Source organism: Lolium perenne, chromosome 7 (assembly GCF_019359855.2).
Source record: "Lolium perenne isolate Kyuss_39 chromosome 7, Kyuss_2.0, whole genome shotgun sequence".
Lineage (NCBI taxonomy): Eukaryota > Viridiplantae > Streptophyta > Magnoliopsida > Poales > Poaceae > Lolium > Lolium perenne.
The window spans coordinates 191,644,502-191,665,663 of NC_067250.2; positions in this window are offsets into that span (position 1 = coordinate 191,644,502).

Genomic DNA, 21,162 nt, shown 5'->3' on the forward strand with positions numbered 1-21,162 from the left:
TAATGGACACACCCAATTAAGCGTAGCATAAGATCACGTCATTAAGTTCATTTGCTATAAGCTTTCAATACATAGTTACCTAGTCCTTCGACCATGAGATCATGTAAATCACTTATGCCGGAAGGGTACTTTGATTACATCAAACGCCACTGCGTAAATGGGTGGTTATAAAGGTGGGATTAAGTATTCGGAAAGTATGAGTTGAGACATATGGATCAAGAGTGGGATTTGTCCATCCCGATGACGGATAGATATACTCTGGGCCCTCTCGGTGGAATGTCGTCTGATTAGCTTGCAAGCATGTGAATGGTTCACAAGTGATGATATGCCACGGTACGAGTAAAGAGTACTTGTCGGAGACGAGGTTGAACAAGGTATCGTGATACCGATGATCGAACCTCGGACAAGTAAAATATCGCGTGACAAAAGGAATCGGTATCGTATGTAAATGGTTCAATCGATCACTAAGTTATCGTTGAATATGTGGGAGCCATTATGGATCTCCAGATCCCGCTATTGGTTATTGGTCGGAGAGAAGTCTCAACCATGTCTGCATAGTTCACGAACCGTAGGGTGACACACTTAAGGTTTGATGTCATTTTAAGTAGATATGAAATATGGAATGGAGTTCGAAGTTTTGTTCGGAGTCTCGGATGGGATCCAGGACATCACGAGGAGGTCCGGAATGGTCCGGAGAATAAGATTCATATATAGGAAGTCACTTTCCAAGTTTGGAAATGATCCGGTGAATTTATGGAAGGTGGTTTCTAGAATTATCTGTAATAAATCACTATGGAAGGAGGAGTCCCGGAGGGACTCCACCAACCCTAACCAGCCAACCAAGTGGGAGGGTGGAGTCCATGGTGGACTCCATGGTGGACTCCACCTCCTTGGCCGGCCAAATAAAAGGGGGAAGGGGAGAGTCCTTGTCCCTCTAGATTTCGTCCATATGGTAGTTTTTGAATTGGGGTCTTATTCGAAGACTTTGGGCAAACCCTAGGGATTCCACCTATATAATGAGGGACAAGGGGAGGGGGGCCGGCCACTTCTTTCCACCAAGTTGGCCGCACCCCTCAAGGCTTCCCAAGCCGGCGCCCCCTCTCCCCAAACCCTAGCCGCCCTCCTCATCCACCTCTCCCGCATACGCTTTGGCGAAGTCCTGCCGGAGATCTCCACCACCACCGCCACCACGCCGTTGTGCTGCCGGGATTCCGAGGAGGATCTACTACTTCCGCTGTGATACGTCTCCGACGTATCGATAATTTCTTATGTTCCATGCCACATTATTGATGATATCTACATGTTTTATACACATTATATGTCGTATTTATGCATTTTCCGGCACTAACCTATTAACGAGATGCCGAAGAGCCAGCTACTGTTTTCTGCTGTTTTTGGTTTCAGAAATCCTACAAAGGAAATATTCTCGGAATTGGACGAAATCAACGCCCAGGGTCCTATTTTTGCACGAAGCTTCCAGAAGACCGAGGGGGAAAGGAAGTGGGGCCACGAGGCGCCGACACAATAGGGCAGCGTGGCCTGGCCCCTGGCCGCGCGGCCCTGGCGTGTGGGGCCCTCGTGTGGCCCCCCGCGTTGCCCTTCCGCCTACTTAAAGTCTTCGTCGCGAAACCTCCAGTACCGAGAGCCACGATACGGAAAACCTTACTGAGACGCCGCCGCCGCCAATCCCATCTCGGGGGATTCTGGAGATCACCTCCGGCACCCTGCCGGAGAGGGGATTCATCTCCCGGAGGACTCTTCACCGCCATGGTCGCCTCCGGAGTGATGAGTGAGTAGTTCACCCCTGGACTATGGGTCCATAGCAGTAGCTAGATGGTTGTCTTCTCCTCATGTGCTTCATTGTCGGATCTTGTGAGCTGCCTAACATGATCAAGATCATCTATCTGTAATTCTATATGTTGTGTTTGTCGGGATCCGATGGATAGAGAATACTATGTTATGTTGATTATCAATCTATTACCTATGTGTTGTTTATGATCTTGCATGCTCTCCGTTATTAGTAGAGGCTCTGGCCAAGTTTTTGCTCTTAACTCCAAGAGGGAGTATTTATGCTCGATAGTGGGTTCATGCCTCCATTAAATGCAGGACGATGTGAGAAAGTTCTAAGGTTGTGGATGTGCTGTTGCCACTAGGGATAAAACATTGATGCTATGTCCGAGGATGTAGTTATTGATTACATTACGCACCATACTTAATGCAATTGTCTGTTGTTTTGCAACTTAATACTGGAAGGGGTTCGGATGATAACCTGAAGGTGGACTTTTTAGGCATAGATGCATGCTGGATAGCGGTCTATGTACTTTGTCGTAATGCCCAATTAAATCTCACAATACTCATCATATCATGTATGTGCATGGTCATGCCCTCTCTATTTGTCAATTGCCCGACTGTAATTTGTTCACCCAACATGCTATCTTATGGGAGAGACACCTCTAGTGAACTGTGGACCCCGGTCCATTCTTTACATCGAATACAATCTGCTGCAATACTTGTTTTACTGTTTTCTGCAAACAATCATCATCCACACTATACATCTAATCCTTTGTTACAGCAAGCCGGTGAGATTGACAACCTCACTGTTTCGTTGGGGCAAAGTACTTTGGTTGTGTTGTGCAGGTTCCACGTTGGCGCCGGAATCTCTGGTGTTGCGCCGCACTACATCCCGCCGCCATCAACCTTCAACGTGCTTCTTGGCTCCTCCTGGTTCGATAAACCTTGGTTTCTTTCTGAGGGAAAACTTGCTGCTGTGTGCATCATACCTTCCTCTTGGGGTTCCCAACGAACGTGTGAGTTACATGCCATCAAGCAATATTTTCTGACGCCGTTGCCGGGGAGATCAAGACACGCTGCAAGGGGAGTCTCCACAATCCAATCTCTTTACTTTGTTTTTGTCTTGCTTTATTTTATTTACTACTTTGTTTGCTGCACTAAATCAAAACACAAAAAAATTAGTTGCTAGCTTTACTTTATTTACTGTCTTGCACTCTATATCAAAAACACAAAAAAATTAGTTACTTGCATTTGCTTTACTTATTTCAACATGTTTCCTTTTAATTTTACTGCAAAAGATATACCTGTGGGACAAGGGTTTATAATTGGAAGAGATAATATAGAAGAATTTTTCACCCATGTTAGTATGCATGAAGATCTTAAAGATATACCCCTTGCAAAAGCTGTCCCTACTTATGAAGATGCCTCTGTTTGTTTGGTACGCATGATGGAAGCTAGATTTATTAGTCTCAACCCCATGATACAACACATGTTTCTTACACTTTCTGATATGGAGCGGGGAGAGAAGAGAGATTTTATTCTAAAAGTCTTAGTGCGAGAATTTAAAGATATAGTTAAAGAAGCTAGAAAAGTTTTTATTAAGCACAAGAAACTTGGTTCATTCCCAGATTTTAAAAGAACACTTGAAAAGATGGACATGGATAGAATAAGGTACACTAATAATATTAATGATGGTGGGGAGATTAAAGCACCAATACCATGTAAGCTCCTAGCGATGAATGAAGCGCTAGAAAATAACTATGCTTGGCTTGTTCCTGAAAATTTGTTTGATGAGAGTAGCAAGCCCAAGACTAATGAAAAGGGAGCCGCTGAAACTTATGTATCCAATATACTATGCATGGTTGAGAAAACTCCAAACCCCGCCGAAGATGCTTCATCTCTTGATAACACTTGATATACACTTTCTGCGCCTAACTGAAAGGCGTTAAAGAAAAGCGCTTATGGGAGACAACCCATGTTTTTACTACAGTACTTTGTTTTATATTTGAGTCTTGGAAGTTTTTTACTACTGTAGCAACCTCTCCTTATCTTAGGTTTGTGCTTTGTTGTGCCAAGTAAAGTCTTTGATAGTAAGGTTCATACTAGATTTGGATTACTGCGCGTTACAGATTTCTTTGCTGTCACGAATTTCGACTTGCCTCTCTGTAGGTAGCTCAGAAAAATATGCCAATTTACGTGCGTGATCCTCAGATATGTACGCAACTTTCATTCAATTTGGGCATTTTCATTTGAGCAAGTCTGGTGCCATTTTAAAATTCGTCTTTACGAACTGTTCTGTTTTGACAGATTCTGCCTTTTATTTCGCATTGCCTCTTTTGCTATGTTGGATGAATTTCTTTGATCCATTAATGTCCAGTAGCTTTATGCAATATCCAGAAGTGTTAAGAATGATTATGTCATCTCTGAACATGTAAATTTTTATTGTGCACTAACCCTCTAATGAGTTGTTTCGAGTTTGGTGTGGAGGAAGTTTTCAAGGATCAAGAGAGGGAAATGATGCAATATGATCAAGGAGAGTGAAAGCTCTAAGCTTGGGGATGCCCCGGTGGTTCACCCCTGCATATATTAAGAAGACTCAAGCGTCTAAGCTTGGGGATGCCCAAGGCATCCCCTTCTTCATCGACAACATTATCAGGTTCCTCCCCTGAAACTATATTTTTATTCCGTCACATCTTATGTGCTTTGCTTGGAGCGTCGGTTTGTTTTTGTTTTTGTTTTGTTTGAATAAAATGGATCCTAGCATTCATTGTGTGGGAGAGAGACACGCTCCGCTGTTGCATATGGACAAATATGTCCTTAGGCTTTACTCATAGTATTCATGGCGAAGGTTGAATCTTCTTCGTTAAATTGTTATATGGTTGGAATCGGGAAATGCTACATGTAGTAATTCTAAAATGTCTTGAATAATTTGATACTTGGCAATTGTTGTGCTCATGTTTAAGCTCTTGCATCATATACTTTGCACCCATTAATGAAGAAATACATAGAGCTTGCTAAATTTGGTTTGCATATTTGGTCTCTCTAAAGTCTAGATAATTTCTAGTATTGAGTTTTGAACAACAAGGAAGACGGTGTAGAGTCTTATAATATTTACAATATGTCTTTTATGTGAGTTTTGCTGCACTGGTTCCTCCTTGTGTTTGTTTCAAATAACCTTGCTAGCCTAAACCTTGTATCGAGAGGGAATACTTCTCATGCATCCAAAATCCTTGAGCCAACCACTATGCCATTTGTGTCCACCATACCTACCTACTACATGGTATTTCTCCGCCATTCCAAAGTAAATTGCTTGAGTGCTACCTTTAAATTTCCATCATTCGCCTTTACAATATATAGCTCATGGGACAAATAGCTTAAAAACTATTGTGGTATTGAATCTGTACTTATGCACTTTATCTCTTATTAAGTTGCTTGTTGTGCGATAACCATGTTCCTGGGGACGCCATCAACTACTCTTTGATTGAATATCATGTGAGTTGCTATGCATGTCCGTCTTGTCTGAAGTAAGAGAGATCTACCACTTTAATGGTTAGAGCATGCATATTGTTAGAGAAGAACATTGGGCCTCTAACTAAAGCCATGAATCATGGTGGAAGTTTCAGTTTTGGACATATATCCTCAATATCATATGAGAACACTAATTGTTGCCACATGCTTATGCATTAAAGAGGAGTCCATTATCTGTTGTCCATGTTGTCCCGGTATGGATGTCTAAGTTGAGAATAATCAAATGCGAGAAATCCAAAATGCGAGCTTTCTCCTTAGACCTTTGTACAGGCGGCATGGAGGTACCCCTTTGTGACACTTGGTTAAAATATGTGTATTGCGATGATCCGGTAGTCCAAGCTAATTAGGACAAGGTGCGGGCACTATTAGTATACTATGCATGAGGCTTGCAACTTGTAAGATATAATTTACATAATACATGTGCTTTATTACTACCGTTGACAAAATTGTTTCATGTTTTCAAAATAAAAGCTCTAGCACAAATATAGCAATCGATGCTTCCCTCTGCGAAGGGCCATTCTTTTACCTTTTATGTTGAGTCAGTTCACCTATTTCTCTCCACCTCAATAAGCAAACACTTGTGTGAACTGTGCATTGATTCCTACATACTTGCATATTGCACTTATTATATTACTCTATGTTGACAATATCCATGAGATATACATGTTATAAGTTGAAAGCAACCGCTGAAACTTAATCTTCTTTTGTGTTGCTTCAATACCTTTACTTTGATTTATTGCATTATGAGTTAACTCTTATGCAAGACTTATTGATGCTTGTCTTTAAGTGCTATTCATGAAAAGTCTTCGCTTTATGATTCAGTTGTTTACTCATGTCATTACCATTGTTTTGATCGCTGCATTCATTACATATGTTTACAATAGTATGATCAAGGTTATGATGGCATGTCACTCCAGAAATTATCTTTGTTATCGTTTACCTGCTCGGGACGAGCAGGAACTAAGCTTGGGGATGCTGATACGTCTCCGACGTATCGATAATTTCTTATGTTCCATGCCACATTATTGATGATATCTACATGTTTTATACACATTATATGTCGTATTTATGCATTTTCCGGCACTAACCTATTAACGAGATGCCGAAGAGCCACCATTGTTTTCTGCTGTTTTTGGTTTCAGAAATCCTACAAAGGAAATATTCTCGGAATTGGACGAAATCAACGCCCAGGGTCCTATTTTTGCACGAAGCTTCCAGAAGACCGAGGGGGAAAGGAAGTGGGGCCACGAGGCGCCGACACAACAGGGCGGCGCGGCCTGGCCCCTGGCCGCGCGGCCCTGGCGTGTGGGGCCCTCGTGTGGCCCCCCGCGTTGCCCTTCCGCCTACTTAAAGTCTTCGTCGCGAAACCCCCAGTACCGAGAGCCACGATACGGAAAACCTTACTGAGACGCCGTCGCCGCCAATCCCATCTCGGGGGATTCTGGAGATCACCTCCGGCACCCTGCCGGAGAGGGGATTCATCTCCCGGAGGACTCTTCACCGCCATGGTCGCCTCCGGAGTGATGAGTGAGTAGTTCACCCCTGGACTATGGGTCCATAGTAGTAGCTAGATGGTTGTCTTCTCCTCATGTGCTTCATTGTCTGATCTTGTGAGCTGCCTAACATGATCAAGATCATCTATCTGTAATTCTATATGTTGTGTTTGTCGGGATCCGATGGATAGAGAATACTATGTTATGTTGATTATCAATCTATTACCTATGTGTTGTTTATGATCTTGCATGCTCTCCGTTATTAGTAGAGGCTCTGGCCAAGTTTTTGCTCTTAACTCCAAGAGGGAGTATTTATGCTCGATAGTGGGTTCATGCCTCCATTAAATCTGGGACGATGTGACGAGAAAGTTCTAAGGTTGTGGATGTGCTGTTGCCACTAGGGATAAAACATTGATGCTATGTCCGAGGATGTAGTTATTGATTACATTACGCACCATACTTAATGCAATTGTCTGTTGTTTTGCAACTTAATACTGGAAGGGGTTCGGATGATAACCTGAAGGTGGACTTTTTAGGCATAGATGCATGCTGGATAGCGGTCTATGTACTTTGTCGTAATGCCCAATTAAATCTCACAATACTCATCATATCATGTATGTGCATGGTCATGCCCTCTCTATTTGTCAATTGCCCGACTGTAATTTGTTCACCCAACATGCTATCTTATGGGAGAGACACCTCTAGTGAACTGTGGACCCCGGTCCATTCTTTACATCGAATACAATCTGCTGCAATACTTGTTTTACTGTTTTCTGCAAACAATCATCATCCACACTATACATCTAATCCTTTGTTACAGCAAGCCGGTGAGATTGACAACCTCACTGTTTTGTTGGGGCAAATTACTTTGGTTGTGTTGTGCAGGTTCCACGTTGGCGCCGGAATCTCTGGTGTTGCGCCGCACTACATCCCGCCGCCATCAACCTTCAACGTTCTTCTTGGCTCCTCCTGGTTCGATAAACCTTGGTTTCTTTCTGAGGGAAAACTTGCTGCTGTGCGCATCATACCTTCCTCTTGGGGTTCCCAACGAACGTGTGAGTTACACGCCATCACGCTGCCCGCTGGAATTGGGAGAAGGAGGTCGTCATCAACACCGAACGTGTGACCGAGTACGGAGGTGCTGCCCGACTGTGGCACCGTCAAGATCTTCTACGCGCTTTCGAAAGCGGCAAGTGATCGACTACAGAAACAACGAGATCTAATCTCGTAGTCTTTGGAAATCTTCAAGGGTTAGTCTCGTGATCTTCTCGTTGCTCCCATCTCCTAGATTGCATCTTGGCTTGGTTTTCGTTCTTGCGGTAGGAAAATTTTTGTTTTCTATGTTACGAATCTCATCAGTGGTATCAGAGTCGTGTCTATGCATAGATTGGTTGCACGAGTAGAACACAATTGTTTTGTGGGCGTTGATGCTTTGTTGTCTTTAGTTCGTGTACTTTGCATCTTGCGGCATGGTGGGATGAAGCGGCCCGGGCTAACTTTACATGACCGCGTTCATGAGATTTGCTCCACGCTCGATATGCAACTTGTATTGCATAAGTGGCTTTGCGGGTGTCTGTCTCTCCCACCATAGTGAAGATTCAATTTACTCTTTCTATTGACAACACTAGTATCACCGTTGTGGTTCATGTTCGTAGGTAGATTGGATCTTACTCGAAAACCCTAAACCACGTAAAATATGCAAACCATATTAGAGGCGTCTAACTTGTTTTTGCAGGGTTTGGTGATGTGATATGGCCATGATGTGATGATCGGATGTGATAGATTCTACGTTCACATACAACAGGTGTAAGCCATGTTTGCACACGCGGAATACTTGGGTTTGCTTGACGAGCCTAGCATGTACAGACATGGCCTCGGAACACAGGAAACCGAAAGGTTGAACACGAGTCATATGGATGATATGATCAACATGTTGATGTTCACCATTGAAGCTACATCATCTCACGTGATGATCGGTTTTGGTGTAGTGGATATGGATCGTGTACCACTAAACAACTATGAGGGATGTTGTATTAAGTGGGAGTTCATTAGTAATTAGATTAAAACATGAGCTAATTATCATAAACATAGTCTGAATAGTATTTTGAATTAATTTGTAGAATTGGCATCCGTTTTCTACTATGCGCTAGTCTTGTAATTGAGATAGAAATATTGTTAAGTCTGACAAGTAACTTTACGGACTGGTACCGTATTGTTAAAGAATCAAGAAATGATTAAGTCCTATTGCAAACTTTTAGTAAACCTCACATTGTTGATTCAAAGAGCAATGGTTTCAATTAGTACCTAAATTCATCTTGTCTCCGTGAAACTTGAAGTTCAAATCTGTTTGAAAATTAAGGAGCTGAAAAGTTTGTTTTCAGAAATAAGCAAGGTATGAGATATATGTTATATCTAAGACCTTATTACAAGATGATAGAATATAATCTAGTGAGACTACATAAACTCATAAGTTTTATGGGAATGTATGAAGGTTGAAGACGCCAGGCGTCCCAATCCTCCAACTATTGGGGCACTAACGATATTCGCATATCCATGAAGTGATCGTCATTAGTATGCACCGTTGCTAAGACTCGTCGTTTCGAAGCATCACGTGATGATCGGGTGTTATAGATTCTACGTGTGCATACAACGGGTGCAAGCCAGATTTGCACATGCGAATACTGAGGTTAAACTTTACGAGCCTAGCATGTACATACATGGTCTCAGAAAGTCGTCATGATATTATGGATAAAATTATGAGTGAAATTGTTCATCATATTACAAAGTTACTAATAGTGAAATCTGGAACAATTGTCATATGATGATCAAATTCAATAAGAACCTCAAGGTTATTGGTATTTGACCAACAAACCTAGAAGTTATTGATGTTGAAGTGTTTTTCTGAATAATGAGCAAAGCTAAAAAGAGAAACTACAAAAGATTATTGGCAGACAGAAAGAAAAGACTAGAAAGTCTAGCTCAGGTATATATAGTTGATATACATATTATGAATGTATTCCGAGTTTTGTCACACAATGAAATTGTTGGGTATTTGTACCATATTGGTTGGTATGAAGTGTCATACAAAACAATGCAATACAAGAATACAATGCCCTAAGTGAATGACAAGAAATATGATAGGAATGCACGTCTGGAACAAAAATAAAGTGTTATTATGTTCGTCGTTGGCATTCTATCTAGCCCTTAGAATTTATAATAAAGAACTTAATAATTGTTATTTTGCTCTGGTCAAATGAAAACAATGAGTTGTTCAAATTATGACATTACTCCATGAAAGATGGATAAGTTATTATAAATCTTAATGGTAAAACACACATACATAACACTGACGCTAAAATGCCATAAGGCAAATGATTTGAATTCCACTTATTTGTGGAACCACCATTTAGGTCATGTTAGAGAGGAACGCATGAAGGAACTCCATGCAAATGGATTTTTGGAGTCATTTGATTTTTGAATCATTTGGCGCTTGCAAATCTTTTCTAAAGAGAATGACTGAAATACCGTTCATAGGCCAAGAGTTGAACGGGCAACTAACTTAGTGGAAACATACATGATGATATATGTGGTTCACTGGGCATAGTTGTGTGCGGGAGATTCTTCTACTTCATGAAAACTTCCAACAATGAATTGAGTATATATATGTGGATATATTCGATAAGGAAGAAGTTTGAAACATTTGAATGGATTCAAATAAATTTCAGCATGAAGTGGAAATCATCGTAATAGAAAAGTCAAATATCTATGATCGGATCATAGTGGAAATATTTGAATTACGAGTTTTAGCAAACATCTAAGAGAGTTATGAAATAGTTCTACAACTCACGTTTCTTGGAGTATCATAGTGATGATGGAGTATCCGAGAGATGTATCCAAACCTTGTTGGGTCAATGATGAGATAAAATATTGATGCCATTATATTTTTGTGGATTATGCTTTAGTGACTACCGCTTTTACACTGAATAGAGCATCATCATGATCCGTTGAAATGACAACATACGAGTTATGGCATGGGTATAAACCCTAATAGTCCTTTCTTTAAATTTTGGTCTAAGAGTTTACAACTAAAATCAGATGAATGTCTTTGTTGGTTATCCCAAAGAATTGATTGGGAAATCTTTCCACTATGGAGACAAAAACAAAAGTGTTTGTCAATGTTTCTTACTTATTTCCAAGAAATTGTTTCTAGCGAAGTATTTGAGTTGGAGGACAATAGAACTTAATAAGGTTTATGAACCTGAGCATAATGATCAGAGTAGCGCAGCATCAGAATTGGTTCCGGAAGCGGCCACGACGATCATGGCTCCCATGACTACAAAGTGTTTTAGCCATGGAGATCGAAGTACCTATTGAACCTTGTAGGTATGGTTTCCTTTGTGATCAAATAAATGATTTGTGGACAAAGGATTGATTTTGAACAATGATAAACCAACTACATACAAAGAAGTTATGATGGGCCCTGACTCCGTTAAGTTGGATGTGCGCCATGAAATCCAAGATAGATGAATACTTTTTGAAAGTAAATCTATCTATAAAATTGATGGACTTGGATGTAATATCCTTGAAGAAGCTCGACTTATCGAAAAGTTGTTTACGACAAAGTTCAAAGAGTTGACTACGATAAGATTAGATCTTCCGTAGCAATGCTTATAGTTGATAACCCACAAGTATAGGGGATCGCAACAGTCTTCGAGGGAAGTAAAACCCAAATTTATTGATTCGACACAAGGGGAGGTAAAGAACACTTATAAGCCTTAACAACTGAGTTGTCAATTCAGCTGCACCTGGAAAAGCACTAGTAACAGGGGTGATGTGAAAGCAGCAGTAATATGAGAGCAGTAGCAACAGTAACACAGCGGTAGTAGCAGTAATATGAGAGCAATGGCACCAGAAAATAGTTGATACTACTTCCAATGTCATGTAGGAACGAGTATATGATGATGAGAGATGGACCGGGGTTCCCAGCTATCTACACTAGTGGTAACTCTCCAATAACAAGTGTTGGGTGAACAAATTACAGTTGGGCAATTGATAGGATTGAAATAGCATTAAGACAGAACATCAAGATTATTAATCATGTAGGCATGTTTTCCATATATAGTCATACGTGCTCGCAATGAGAAACTTGTACAACATCTTTTGTCCTACCAGCCGGTGGCAGCCGGGCCTCTAGGGAATCTACTGGAAATTAAGGTACTCCTTTTAATAGAGCACCGGAGCAAAGCATTAACACTCTGTGAAAACATGTGATCCTCATATCTAAGCCTTCCCCTCCAGTTGTCCCAATTTCTGTCACTTTGGGGCCTTTGGTTCTGGACATAGACATGTGCATACAACTTGTAGATACAATCTAAGCAATAAGTATAGAGCTTAAATCTAAGATCATGCCACTCGGGCCCTAGTGACAAGCATTAAACATAACAAGATTGCAGCAACAATAACTTCATAAACTTTGTAGATAGACAATCATAATGTAACAATCCATCGGATCCCAACAAACACAACACCGATTACATCAGATGAATCTCAATCATGTAAGGCAGCTCATGAGATCATTGTATTGAAGTACATGGGGGAGAGAGTACCAACTAGCTACAGCTAGAACCCGTAGTCCATGGGGGAACTACTCACGGAGCATGATGGAGGCGGTGGCGTCGATGGAGATGGCTTCCGGGGGTACTTCCCCGTCCCGGCAGGGTGCCGGAACAGAGACTTCTGTCCCCCGAAACGGAGTTTCGCGATGGTGGCGGCGCCCCTGGAGTCTTTCTGGAGTTTCGTCAATTGGTATCGAGGTTTTAGGTCACTAGGGCTTAAATAGGCGAAGAGTCGGAGTCGGAGGGGCCACGGGGCCTCCCCCTCATAGGCTGGCGCGCCCAGGCCTGGGGCCGCGCCGCCATGTTGTGTGGTGGCCCCCTGGCACCCCTCTGGTCCCCCTCTGACTTTTTGGAAGGTTCCGGGAAAAATAAGGTTCTGCGCGTTGATTTCGTCGAATTCCGAGAATATTGCCCGAACAGCCTTTCTGGAACCAAAAATAACAGAAAACAGCAACTGGCCCTTCGGCATCTCGTTAATAGGTTAGTTCCGGAAAATGCATAAAAACATTATAAAGTGCAAGCAAAACATGTAAGTATTGTCATAAAACAAGCATGGAACATCAGAAATTATAGGTACGTTGGAGACGTATCAGCATCCCCAAGCTTAGTTCCTGCTCGCCCTCGAGTAGGTAAACGATAAAAAGAGTAATTTCTGTAGTGACATGCTACTTACATAATCTTGATCATCCTAATATAAAGCATATGAGATGAATGCAGTGACTCAAGACAATGATCTATAGTTGCTAACAAATAGATAACATATAGCAAAACTTTTCATGAATAGTACTTTCAAGACAAGCATCAAAAGTCTTGCATAAGAGTTAACTCATAAAGCAATAAATTCAAAGTAAAGGCATTGAAGCAACACATAGGAAGATTTAAGTTTCATCAGTTGCTTTCAACTTTCAACATGCATATCTCATGGATAATTGTCAACACAAAGTAATATGATGAATGCAAATAAGCAAGTATGTAAGAATCAATGCACAGTTGACACAAGTGTTTGCTTCTAAGATGGAAGGAAGTAGGTAAACTGACTCAACATAAAGTAAAAGAAAGGCCCTTCGCAGAGGGAAGCAGGGATTAAATCATGTGCTAGAGCTTTTTAAGTTTTGAAATCGCATAGAGAGCATAAAAGTAAAGTTTTGAGAGGTGTTTGTTGTTGTCAACGAATGGTAGTGGGCACTCTAACTACCTCATCAACCAGACTTTCAAGAGCGGCTCCCATGAAGGACGTTATCTCTACCAGCAAGGTAGATCATCCCTCTTCTCTTTTGTTTACACATGTATTTTAGTTTTATTTATGGTTGACACTCCTCCCAACCTTTTGCTTTCACAAGCCATGGCTAACCGAATCATCGGGTGCCTTCCAACATTCACATACCATGAAGGAGTGTCTATTTGCAAAATTAAGTTGCTTACTGATGAATCAGAGCAAAACATGTGAAGAGAATTATTAATGAAAGTTGATTAATTGGGGGCTGGGAACCCCGCGCCAGCTCTTTTTGCAAAATTATTGGATAAGCGGATGAAGCCACTAGTCCATTGTGAAAGCTGTCCGAAGTAAATGACAAGATCGAAAGATAAAACACCACATACTTCCTCATGAGCTATAAAACATTGACACAAAATAAGAGATAATAGCTTTTGAATTGTTTAAAGGTAGCACATGAAGTATTTGCTTGGAATGGCAGGAAATACCACATAGTAGGTAGTTATGGTGGACACAAATGGCATAGATTTTGGCTCAAGGTTTTGGATGCACGAGAAGCATTTCCTCTCAGTACAAGGCTTTGGGCTAGCAAGGTTGTTTGAAGAAAACACAAGTATGAACCGGTACAGCAAAACTTACATAAGAACATATTGCAAGCATTATAAAACTCTACACTGTCTTCCTTGTTGCTCAAACACTTTTACCAGAAAATATCTAGACCTTAGAGAGACCAATCATGCAAACCAGTTTCAACAAGCTCTACGGTATTTCTCCACTAATAGGTTTAAACTACATGATGCAAGAGCTTAATCATGATCTACTTGAGAGCTCAAAACAATTGCCAATTATCAAATTATCCAAGACAATATGAGGCATTTTCTGTTTCCAACCAAATAGCAATAAATGCAATAGCTTCCAACTTTTGTCATTGAACATTAAAAGTAAAATGAAGAACACAAGTGTTCATATGAAAAAGTGGAGCGTGTATCTCTCCCACACAAGGATTGCTAGGATCCGAATTTATTCAAACACAAACAAAAATAAAAACACACAGACGCTCCAAGTAAAGCACATAAGATGTGACCGAATAAAAATATAGTTTCAATAGAAGAACCTGATAAGTTGATGAAGAAGGGGATGCCTTGGGCATCCCCAAGCTTAGATGCTTGAGTCTTCTTGAAATATGCAGGGATGAACCACGGGGGCATCCCCAAGCTTAGACTTTTCACTCTTCTTGATCATATATCAACCTCCTCTCTTGACCCTTGAAAACTTCCTTCACACCAAACTTCTCATAAACTTCATTAGAGGGGTTAGTACTCAAAAACTTTAATCCACTTTAGCCCTGTAGTGACACATTGCAAGAACTCAATAAAACATTAGCTACAGCTCTCCACGTCTAGAAAGCCTCACTTAAAGTCCACAAGAGACAATGTAAAAAAACAGAGACAGAATCTGTCAAAACAGAACAGCCAGTAAACACGAATTTTTAAGAGGTACTTCCGTTGCTCAAATCAGAAAACTCAAAACTAATGAAAGTTGCGTACATATCTGAGGATCACTCACGTAAATTGGCAGATTTTTGTGAGTTACCTACAGAGAATCATACCCAGATTCGTGATAGCAAGAAATCTGTTTCTGCGCAGAAATCCAAATCTAGCATCAACCTTCTATTAGAGACTTCACTTGGCACAACATTCCAATAAAATAAAGATAAGGAGAGGTTGCTACAGTAGTAACAACTTCCAAGACGCAACAAAACAGTAGCAAAATAAAGATATGGGTTATCTCCCAAGAAGTGCTTTCTTTATAGCCATTAAGATGGGCTCAGCAATTTTAATGATGCACTCGTAAGAAATAAGAGTTGAAGCAAAAGAGAGCATCAAAAAGCAAATTCAAAACATATTTAAGTCTAACCCACTTCCTATGCATAGGAATCTTGTACACAAATAAATTCATGAAGAACAAAGTGACAAGCATAGCAAGATAACACAAGAGTAACTTCAAAATTTTAAGCATATAGAGAGGTGTTTTAGTACCATGCAAATTTCTACAACCATATTTTCCTCTCTCATAATAATTTTCAGTAGCCTCATGGATAAACTCAACAATATAACTATCACATAAAGCATGTTTTTCATGATCCACAAACACATAATTTTCTTCAAGCTCAAAAATAGTGGAATCAAAACTTTCAAACCCACTTTTATCAACAATATAACAAGATGATTGATCAATCTCAAAAGATATGGGACTCATAGATAAAGTCAAGAACTCTCCAATCCCATTTTCATTAGTAGTACAATTAATAGTATCAAGTAACATAGGACCATCATCTAGAGATTTATCATAAACATTTGCCAAGCAAAACTCCTTAGTACCATGCATTTCGACATCAGGAACAAACAAAGCATTATCATAAGATTTATCAAAGTAGCATGGATTATCATAGATAACAGTAGCATAATTATTCTCACAAGTTTTACTCGTAGGGAATATTTCAAGAGAATCCACAGGAACATAACATTCATCCGCCTTTGGTAAGCATGGAGGACAATCAAATAGTGTAAGAGATAAAGAGTTACTCTCATTAGAAGGTTGGCATGGGTAGCTAATCCATTCTTCCTCCTTTTGTTCATCACTCTCCTCTTCTTTTTCATCCAATGAGCTTTCAGGTTCATCAATTTCCTCCTCTTTTTCATCCAATGAGCTTTCAAGTTCATCAATTTCTCCTTCCAGTGGTTCCTGCAAATTGTGAGTGCATTCTTGTGCATTAATGAGTCTCTCTTTATAATCAATGATATAGGGATTATCACTGTAGCTTTCTATGCAAAAATTAAGGATAGAAGAGACATAATCTTTAAGGTCCTTACAAACAACACAAGTTTCATAATTTTTAGCAATGAAGGATTCTATCTCAGAAGCTCCCATAAACAAAACAAATTGTTCTACTTCTTCGAACCCAAAATGAATATAGCTATTCCAATTATAGTTCTTAATTAAAACTTCCTCACTAAAGCCACATTGAAATTTAAGATGTTTAGTATCCTGTTTAGAGCAACAGTTTATATCATGGCGTTTAAGAAGGATTTTAGCAATTGTATTCAGTTTTTCTATCACAGCACTCATAACTTTCCCCGTTCTTGATTATCTATAATTATTATATAATTCAATAAGCTCCAAATAGGTTGTAGGTTCTCCCATAGCAACAGTTTTTAATTTTTCGGTTTTTCAAATTTTTATGGATTTTTGGGTATATAGGGAAAATAAAACAAGACAAAACAAACTAGGCAAAAGTAAACTAAGCAAAGTAATACTAGACAGAAATAAACTAAGCACAAATAAACTAGACAAAAGTAAACTAAGCAAAACAAAATAAAATAAAACAGAGAGAGAGGTGGAGTGTACTCCCCAGGTGAACTTATGAGTAGAGCTATGTCTCCCCGGCAACGGCGTCAGAAAATAGTATTGATAACCCACAAGTATAGGGGATCGCAACAGTCTTCGAGGGAAGTAAAACCCAAATTTATTGATTCGACACAAGGGGAGGTAAAGAATACTTATAAGCCTTAACAACTGAGTTATCAATTCAGCTGCACCTGGAAAAGCACTAGTAACAGGGGTGAAGTGAAAGCAGCAGTAATATGAGAGCAGTAGCAACAGTAACACAGCGGCAGTAGCAGTAATATGAGAGCAATGGCACCAGAAAATAGTTGATACTACTTCCAATGTCATGTAGGAACGAGTATATGATGATGAGAGATGGACCGGGGTTCCCAGCTATCTACACTAGTGGTAACTCTCCAATAACAAGTGTTGGGTGAACAAATTACAGTTGGGCAATTGATAGGATTGAAATAGCATTAAGACAGAACATCAAGATTATTAATCATGTAGGCATGTTTTCCATATATAGTCATACGTGCTCGCAATGAGAAACTTGTACAACATCTTTTTTCCTACCAGCCGGTGGCAGCCGGGCCTCTAGGGAATCTACTGGAAATTAAGGTACTCCTTTTAATAGAGCACCGGAGCAAAGCATTAACACTCTGTGAAAACATGTGATCCTCATATCTAAGCCTTCCCCTCCAGTTGTCCCAATTTCTGTCACTTTGGGGCCTTTGGTTCCGGACATAGACATGTGCATACAACTTGTAGATACAATCTAAGCAATAAGTATAGAGCTTAAATCTAAGATCATGCCACTCGGGCCCTAGTGACAAGCATTAAACATAACAAGATTGCAGCAACAATAACTTCATAAACTTTGTAGATAGACAATCATAATGTAACAATCCATCGGATCCCAACAAACACAACACCGATTACATCAGATGAATCTCAATCATGTAAGGCAGCTCATGAGATCATTGTATTGAAGTACATGGGGGAGAGAGTACCAACTAGCTACAGCTAGAACCCGTAGTCCATGGGGGAACTACTCACGGAGCATGATGGAGGCGGTGGCGTCGATGGAGATGGCTTCCGGGGGCACTTCCCCATCCCGGCAGGGTGCCGGAACAGAGACTTCTGTCCCCTGAAACGGAGTTTCGCGATGGTGGCGGCGCCCCTGGAGTCTTTCTGGAGTTTCGTCAATTGGTATCGAGGTTTTAGGTCACCAGGGCTTAAATAGGCGAAGAGTCGGAGTCGGAGGGGCCACGGGGCCTCCCCCTCATAGGCTGGCGCGCCCAGGCCTGGGGCCGCGCCGCCATGTTGTGTGGTGGCCCCCTGGCACCCCTCTGGTCCCCCTCTGACTTTCTGGAAGGTTCCGGGAAAAATAAGGTTCTGGGCGTTGATTTCGTCGAATTCCGAGAATATTGCCCGAACAGCCTTTCTGGAACCAAAAACAACAGAAAACAGCAACTGGCCCTTTGGCATCTCGTTAATAGGTTAGTTCCGAAAAATGCATAAAAACATTATAAAGTGCAAGCAAAACATGTAAGTATTGTCATAAAACAAGCATGGAACATCAGAATTTATAGGTACGTTGGAGACGTATCAATAGTCTATGTGGATTATTCTTGTAATTGCTACATATTTCTTTTATTAGATAATATAGTAGGATGAAAAAATACATTACTTAACAGAAGTGTGTATTAAAGGTGTATACAAGATACAACCAAGAGTTTTGCTAGTCCGTGGAATACTAGATAGGTATACGAACTTCAATTGGATGAAGTGAGTATCACGGAGTTGGAATCTTCACCGGATGAAATAGTCAAAGAGTTTTTGATTTCATCAGAAACGATGAAGATGCTTGCATTTGCAAGAAATTAAGTGGGAGCGCTGAGACATATTTATAATACTTTATGTAGATGACATATAGTTGGTTATAAATGATGTAATTATATACTTGATTATAAAAGGTTTCATTAAGAATTAACTTCAATGAAAGGATATGGACTGAAACATATTTAGTGTCAAGATCTATGAAGATAGATTGAAACACATAATAAGTTTAAATCAAAGTACATAGAATGGATATTGAAGTAGTTCAATATAGAAATATTAAGAAGGTGTTATTTTCATGTGAAGGTTTAACAAGACTTGAGTGTGTCTGTCACTCAATGAGTAAAAAACACATGAGTGATTTTAGATCACGATTAATATGTACACAATAAGATGTCCTGTGCTCTAAAGTGTTATGAGCATATACCAGAATGATTCATGTGATGATTGATAACCCACAAGTATAGGGGATCGCAACAGTCTTCGAGGGAAGTAAAACCCAAATTTATTGATTCAACACAAGGGGAGACAAAGAATACTTATAAGCCTTAACAACTGAGTTGTCAATTCAGCTGCACCTGGAAAAGCACTAGTAACAGGGGTGATGTGAAAGCAGCAGTAATATGAGAGCAATTATAACAGTAACACAGAGGCAATGACACCAGAAAATAGTTGATACTACTTCTAATGGCATATAGGACCGAGTGAGTATTTGATGATGAAAGATGACAGATGACAGATGGACTGGGGTTCCCAGCTATCTACACTAGTGGTAACTCTCCAATAACAAGTGTTGGGTGAACAAATTACAGTTGGTCAATTGATAGGATTGAAATAGCATTAAGACAGAACATCCAGTCTATTAATTATATGTAGGCATGTTTTCCATATATAGTCATACGTGCTCGCAATGAGAAACTTGCACAACATCTTTTGTCCTACCAGCCGGTGGCAGCCGGGCCTCAAGGGAATCTACTGGTAATTAAGGTACTCCTTTTAATAGAGCACCGGAGCAAAGCATTAAAACTTGGTGAAAACATGTGATCCTCATATATAAGCCTTCCCCTCCAGTTATCCCAGTTGCTGTCACTCTGGGGCCTCGGGTTCCGGACATAGACATGTGCAAACAACTTGTGTAGATACAATCTAAGCAATAATTAAAGAGCTTAAATCTAAGATCATGCCACTCGTGCACTAGTGACAAGCATTAAACACAACAAGGTTGCATCAACAATAACTTCACAAACTTATATAGATAGACTGATCATAATGTAACAATTCATCGCATCCCAACAAACACAACACCGATTACATCAGATGGATCTCAATCATGTAAGCCAGCTCATGAGATCATTGTATTGAAGTACATGGGAGAGAGAGTACCAACTAGCTACTGCTAGAACCCGTAGTCCATGGGGGAACTACTCACGGAGCATGATGGAGGCGGTGGCGTCGATGGAGATGGCTTCCGGGGGCACTTCCCCGTCCCGGCAGGGTGCCGGAACAGAGACTTCTGTCCCCCGAAACGGAGTTTCGCGATGGTGGCGGCGCTCCGGGAGTCTTTATGGAGTATTATCTGTTGATGTAGGGTTTTCGCGTCGCGAGAGAATATATAGGCGAAAGGGCGGCGCGAGGGGGTGCCCGGGGGGCCCACCCCATATGGCGGCGTGCCCCCCCTCCTTGGCTGCGCCCCCTATGGTCTGGAGGCCGTGGGCCTCCCCCTGGCTTGCCCTTCTGGCTCCGTGTGTCCCTCGGAGAAATAGGAGGTTTGACTTTTGTTTCGTCGAATTTCGAGAATATTGCCCGAACAGCTTTTCTGGAACCAAAAACAGCAGAAAACAGGAACTAGCACCTCGGCATCTCGTTAATAGGTTAGTCCCGGAAAATGCATAAAAACATTATAAAGTGTGAGCAAAACATGTAGGTATTGTCATAAAACTAGCATGGACCATCAGAAATTATAGATACGTTGGAGACGTATCAAGCATCCCCAAGCTTAGTTCCTACTCGCCCTCGTGTAGGTAAACGATAAAAAGAATAATTTCTGAAGTGACATGGTACCAACATAATCTTGATCAATACTATTGTAAAGCATATGAGATGAATGAAGTGACTCAAAGCAATGGTCTATAGTTTGCTAACAAATATATAATGACTAAACATATAGCAAAAACTTTTCATGAATAGTACTTTCAAGACAAGCATCAAAAAGTCTTGCATAAGAGTTAACCCATAAAGCAATAGATTCAAAGTAAAAGGCATTGAAGCAACATAAAGTATGATTGAGTTTCAG